Below are 7,090 nucleotides of genomic sequence, written 5' to 3' on the forward strand. Positions count from 1 at the left end.
TCCATAAATTGTTTAAACTGATTTTTAATTTCCTGGTTACCCAATCATTTTTGAGCAGGATGGTTCTTCGCTTCCCCAAGTGTTTTATTTCTTCCCAAATTTTTCCTTTTGTGATTGAGTTCCAGTTTCAAAAGCATTGTGTCTGAGAATATGTGTAGGAATAATCTCTGCCTTTTGGTATTGGTTGAGACCTGTTTTGTGACCCAAAGTATATGGTCTATTCTGGAGAACGTTTCTATGTGCATTCGAAAAGAATGAGTATTCTGTTGTTCTAAGTGTAGTGTTCTGTATATATCTATGAGGTCCATCTGGTCCAGTATGTCATTCAAAGCTCTTTTGTTTCTTTTGTTGATTTTCTGCTTAGGTGATCTGTCTGTTGCTGAGAGTGGATTGTTGAGGTCTCCTCCTACTATTAATGTATTATTATCTATATGTCTCTTTATTCTGGTTAAGAGTTGGTTTGTGTTTAGCTGCCTCTGTTTGGGGCATAGATATTTATAATTGTCATATCCACTTGTTGGATACATCCTTTAAGAATAATATAGTATCCTTCTGTATCTCTAACTACAGTCGTTATTTAACGTGATAATCTGGATATGAGAATTGCTACCCCAGCTTTCTTTTATGTCCATTGGCATGAAAATGGTTTTCCATCCTTCACTTTCAGTCTGTATGTATCTTTAGGTTCAAAGTCTCTTGTAGACAGCAATGTCTTTTATCCAGTCTGCAACCCTGTGGCGTTTATGGGGAGTGTTGTTTGGCCATTCACATTGAGAGTGATTATTGAGAGATGTGATTTTAATGATGTCATAAGTTGCCTGTGAAGTCTTTGTTTCTATAGATTGTAAATTTCCTGTTCTGTATCACTCTTGGGGCCTTTACTTTTATAGAACCCCCCCCTAATATCTCATGTAGGGGCTGGTTTGGCTGTCACGAATCTTTTAGTTTCTGCCGATCTGAAGGTCCTTATCTCTCCATCAATTCTGAATGACAGCCTTGCTGGATGAAGGATCTTTGGCTGCATGTTCTTCTCAGATGGGAGCTTTGAAAATACCCTGCTAGCGCTTCCTGGCCTGCCAGGTCTCTGTAGACAAGGTTCGACATACCCTGATATTTTCCCCTTTGTACGTAGTTATTCCTCTGGCCGCCAAGACTGTAATATCCTGATCTAATATTTCAGAATTGCACTATGATGTGACGCGGGTGTAGGTCTGTTCTCATTGACCTTTGGGAGAGCGGTCCTCTGCCTCTTGGACACAGTAGATGTTGCGCTTCCTTGCCAGATTATGGAAGTTCTCAGCTAATTTGTTCAAATATCTCTTTCTAGACACCTCTCTTCTCTCCACTCTTCGGGATGCCAATGATTCTTGACATTGGAACGCTTCATTGAGTCAGTAATCTCCTTATGATCTGTATTCTTGAGATTGATTTTTTGAGCCAAGTTTCTGTTTTAACTTTCTCTTCTAACATCCCATCCTCCACCACTAATTCGCTCTTTGCCTCATTACTCCTGGCTGTCAGAGCCGTCTAGTTTAGACAGCAATTGATTCGTAGCATTTTTAATTTCTGCCAGTTTTGTTTCATTTCTGCCCTTTTAGAAATTTATATTCTCGTTAATATTTTCATTACTAATTTTTTTCAAGCCTACACATCATCTGACCATTATTACTCTGAACTCCATTTCTGACATTTGGTTATATCCATATCCATTAGTACTGTGGCAGAGGCCATAGACTCTGTAGCTTTTCTTTGTTGGGGGATTTCCTCCTCCTTGTCATTCTGATGAGAGGTTGTGGGGATGCCCAGAGCCCAAATTATTATTATTATGTCTGATATGAGAATTGCTACCCCAGCTTTCTTTTGAGGTCCATTGGCATGAAAAATGGTTTTCCATCCCTTCACTTTCAGTCTGTATGTATCTTTAGGTTCAAAATGAGTCTCTTGTAGACAGCAATGTCTTTTTATCCAGTCTGCAACCCTGTGGCGTTTTATGGGAGTGTTTTGGCCATTCACATTGAGAGTGATTATTGAGAGATGTGATTTTAATGATGTCATGTTGCCTGTGAAGTCTTTGTTTCTATAGATTGTAAATTTCTGTTCTGTATCACTCTTGGGGCCTTTTTACTTTTATAGAACCCCCCCTTAATATCTCATGTAGGGCTGGTTTGGTTGTCACGAATTCCTTTAGTTTCTGCCGATCTTGGAAGGTCCTTATCTCTCCATCAATTCTGAATGACAGCCTTGCTGGATGAAGGATCTTTGGCTGCATGTTCTTCTCAGATGGAGCTTTGAAAATACCCTGCCAGCGCTTCCTGGCCTGCCAGGTCTCTGTAGACAGGTCTGACATAATTCTGATATTTTCCCCTTTGTACGTAAGTATTTTCTTTCCTCTGGCCGCTTTCAAGACTGTATCCTTGGATCTAATATTTGTGAATTGCACTATGATGTGACGTGGTGTAGGTCTGTTCTCATTGACCTTGGGAGCGGTCCTCTCTGCCTCTTGGACACAGATGCTTGTTTCCGTTGCCAGATTATGGAAGTTCTCAGCTACAATTTGTTCAAATATCTCTTCTAGACACCTCTCTCTCTCTCCACCCCTTCGGGGATGCCAATGATTCTGACATTGGAACGTTTCATTGAGTCAGTAATCTCCCATGATCTGTATTCTTGAGATTGGATTTTTTTGAGCCAAGTTTCTGTTTTAACTTTCTCTTCTAACATCCCATCCTCCAATTCACTAATTCGTTCTTTTGCCTCATTACCCTGGCTGTCAGAGCGTCTAGTTTAGACAGCAATTGATTCGTAGCATTTTTAATTTCTGCCAGTTTTGCTCTCATTTCTGCCCTTAGAAATTCTATATTCTCGTTAATATTTTCATTACTAATTTTTTCAAGCCTACACATCATCTTGACCATTATTACTCTGAACTCCATTTCTGACATTTTGGTTATATCCATATCCATTAGTACTGTGGCAGAGGCCATAGACTCTGTAGCTTTTCTTTGTTGGGGGGGATTTCTCCTCCTTGTCATTCTGATGAGAGGTTGTGGGGATGCCCAGAGCCCAAATTATTATTATTATTTTTTAATAATAATTTTTTTATTATATTATGTTAGTCACCATACAGTACATCCCTAGTTTTTGATGTAAAGTTCCATGATTCATTACTTGCATATAACACCCAGTGCACCATGCAATACATGCCCTCCTTAATACACATCACCAGCCTATCACATTCCCCCCCGCCCCGGAAGCCCTGTTTGTTTCCTAGAGTCCATAGTCTCTTGTGGTTCATTCCCCCTTCTGTTTACCCCCCCTTTCTTCTTCCCTTTCTTCTCTACTGATCTTCCTACTTATGTTCCATAAATGAGTGAAACCATATGATAATTGTCTTCCAGAGCCCAAATTATTGACCGGGACCCAGGCAGTGTGCACTTGTTTTATAGTGACCTTAGGGAAGTGGGCTTCTTGATTTTTCATCCTGCCTTCTGGAGGAGGAGCCTGATGTGCTGATACTCAGGCAACCCTGTTCGGTTAGAGTTGCCCCGTCCCCTGCGAGGGGGGATGGGGATGGGCACAATGTGAGCTGGGTTTTCCGGGCTTTTGTTCTCTGGTGGCTTTCCTGGCTGTTTTCTGTGACTCTTCTGAGACTCAGAGCAGCAGTGGCCGTATCCTAGCCTCTGTCTCATAACAGAGAGATTGCAGTCCGCTCTCCACTGAGCTCTCTTGGCCACTTTAACTCTTGTTTCTGTCGGTGCTGCTATAAACCCTGCAGTGTCCAGGGTTGTATGCCCCACAGCCGCTCTCCCAGCCCTCGCTTTCAGGGCTGGAACGTCTGTGTCCTTTTGGTTCTCTAACACTGCCAGATGCCCCCGTTCCCTCGTGCGCTCCCGAGCTCCCTGTTTCAGTGTGGTTCAAACGCTCTGGATCTCCAGTTTTCAGTCTGGTCGCACACGCTCCCAAGCTCCCGGTATCAGTCTGGTTCCAGTCAGCGGTCCGGAGCTCCGGTTTTCAGTCCAGTTGCATGAGTGCTCCCGAACTCTCAGGTTTCAGTCTAGTTCGAGTGTGCACTCTGGAGCTCCGGTTTTCAGTTTGGACGGATGCGTGCTCCCGAGCTCCCAGTTTCAGTCCGGTTCCAGTGAGCGCTCTGGAGCTCCAGTTTTCAGTCTGGTCACATGCATGCTCCCAGGATCATGGTCTCAGTCTGCTTTCTCTGGGGCTACCGGTCCACGACTCTGGGCTGCTCCCCAGTGCTGGTGGCTACTACTTCCTGGCTCCCGAACGTGGCGGTTCCCTCCCCCTTCTGTTTATCTTCCGATATCTGTGCGTGGATTCATGGCTCCCCACTTCATACCTCAATACTCAGCGCTGGAGATGTTCATTTGTAGAGATCCAGATGTGTCTTCCTGCATCTCAGGCTGATTTCGTGGGTGTTCAGGATGGTCTGGTAGATATCTAGCTCAATTCAGCGGACCAGCTGAAAAAGGGGTCCCCTACTACTCCGCCATCTTTTCTCCCCCCCTCCCTTCTCTAGGATTTTGATGGATTCCTATCTCAAATTAAGGTCTTTCATCCTTAAAATAAATTTTGAATTTATTTTTGTGTAGGGTGTGAGAAAGTGATCAAGTTTCATTCTTGTGCATGTTCCTGTCTGGTTTTTCCAACATCATTTGTTGTTGAGATTGTCTTTTTTCCAGTGGATATTCTTTCTTGGTTTGTCAAATATTAGTCGACTATATAGTTGTAGGCCCATTTCTGGGTTCTCTCTTTTGTTCCATTGATGTATGTGTCTATTTTTGTGCCAGTACCATACTGTGTTGATGACTACAGCTTTATAATATAGTTTGAAATCTGGACTTGTGATGCCTCCAGTTTTGTTTTTCTTTTTGAGAATTGCTTTGATTATTTGGGGTCTTTTGTGGCTCCATACACATTTTAGGATTGTTTGTTCTAGCTCTGTGAAAAATGCTGGTAGTATTTTGATGGGGATTGCATTAAATGTGTAGATTGCTTTGGGTAGTATAGACATTTTAACAATGTTTGTTCTTCCACTTCATGAGCATGGAATGCTTTTCCATCTCTTTGTGTCCTCTTCAATTTCTTTCATAAGTCTCTTATAGTTTTCAGAGTATAAATCTTTTACTTCTTTAGTTAGATTTGTTCCTAAACATCTTACTGTTTTTGGTGCAATTGCAAATGGGATCAATTCTTTATTTTTTTTTTTTTCTGTTGCTTCATCATTGGTGTCTAGAAATGAAACAGATTTTTGCACATTGGTTTTATACCCTGTGACTTTGCTGAATTCATATATGAGTTCTAGAAATTTTGTGGTGGAAGTCTTTTTGGGTTTTCTACGTAGAGTATCCTGTCTGCAAATAGTGAAAGTTTAACTTCTTCCTTGCCAATTTGGATGCCTGTTATTTCTTTTTGTTGTCTGATTGCTGAGGCTAAGACTTCCAGTACTGTGTTAAATAGTAATGGTGAGAGTAGACATCCTTGTCTTGTTTCTGACCGTAGGGGAAAGGCTCTCAGTTTTTCCCCATTGAGGATGATATTAGCTGTGCATCTTTCATTTATGGCCTTTGTGATGTTGACTCATGATCCATCTATCCTTACTTTGTTGAAGGTTTTTTACCAGGAAAGGATGCTGTATTTTGTCAAATGCTTTTTCTGCATCTATTGACAGGATCATATGGTTCTTATCCTTTGTTTTTTAATATAATGTATCATGTTGATTGATTTGTGAATATTGAACTACCCCTGTAGCCCAGGAATAAGTCCCACTTGATCATGACAAATAATTCTTTTAATGTGCTGTTGAATTGACTTTGCTAGTATTTTATAGAGAATTTTTGCATCTATGTTTATCAGGGATATTGGCCTTAATTCCCCTTTTTAGTGGGCTCTTTGTCTGGTTTTGGAATCAAGGTAATGCTGGCTTCATAGAATGAGTTTTGAAGTTTTCTTTCCATTTCTATTTTTTGGAACAGTTTGAGAGAGTAGGTATTAACTCTTCTTTAAAAGTCTGGTGAAATTCCCTTAGGGAGCCATCTGGTCCAGGTCTTTTGTTGGGAGATTTTTGATTACTGATTCAATGTCTTTGCCGGTTATGGGTCTGCTCATATTTTCAATTGCTTCCTGTTTCAGTTTTGGTAGTTTGTAAGTTTCTAGGAATTTGTCCGTTTCTTCCAGGTTGCCCAGTTTGTTCGCATATAATTTTTCATAGTATTCTCTTATAATTGTTTGTATTTCTGTGGTGTTGGGTTTGTGATTTTATCTATTTGGGTCCTTTCTCTTTTCTTTTTGTTAAGTCTGGCTAGACATTTATCAATTTATTAATTCTTTCAAAGAATCAGCTCTTAGTTTCATTAATCTGTTTTGGTTTTTTGTTGTTGCTGTTGCTTATTTTTTTCTATATCATTGATTTCTGCTCTGATCTTTATTATTTCCCTTCTTCTGCTGGCTTTAGGCTTTCATTTTTACCTGCTTCCATGTACTTTTTAAATTCTTCTTTTATTTCCTGGTTAACCCATTCATTCTTTAGTGGAATGTTCTTTAACCCCATGTATTTGAGGACTTTCCAGTTTTTTCTTGTGGTTGACTTCCAGTTTCATAGTGTTGTGGTCTGAAAATATGCATGGTATGATCTTGATCTTTTTGTACTTGTTGAGGGCTAATATGTGACTTAGTTTGTAACCTGTTCTGGAGAATGTTCCATGTACATTTAAGAAGAATGTGTATTCAGCAGCTTTAGCATGAAATATTCTGAATATAGGATGAAATGTTCTGAATATATCTGTTAAGTCCATCTGGTCCAGTGTATCATTCAAAGCCATTATATCCTTGTTGATTTTCTGCTTAAATGATATGTCCATTGCTATAAGTAGGGTGTTAAAGTCCCCTACTATTATTGTATTATCATCAATGCATTTCTTTATGTTTGTTATTAATTGATTTATATATTTGGATGCTCCAAAGTTGGGGGCATATACATTTACAATTGCTAGATCATCTTGGTGGATAGACCTCTTAATTTTGATATAGTGCTCTTCTTCATCTCTTGTTACAATCTTTTTTTTTTTTTTTTAAG

The sequence above is a fragment of the Ursus maritimus genome, unplaced genomic scaffold (assembly GCF_017311325.1).
Source record: "Ursus maritimus isolate PB19 unplaced genomic scaffold, ASM1731132v1 scaffold_10, whole genome shotgun sequence".
Lineage (NCBI taxonomy): Eukaryota > Metazoa > Chordata > Mammalia > Carnivora > Ursidae > Ursus > Ursus maritimus.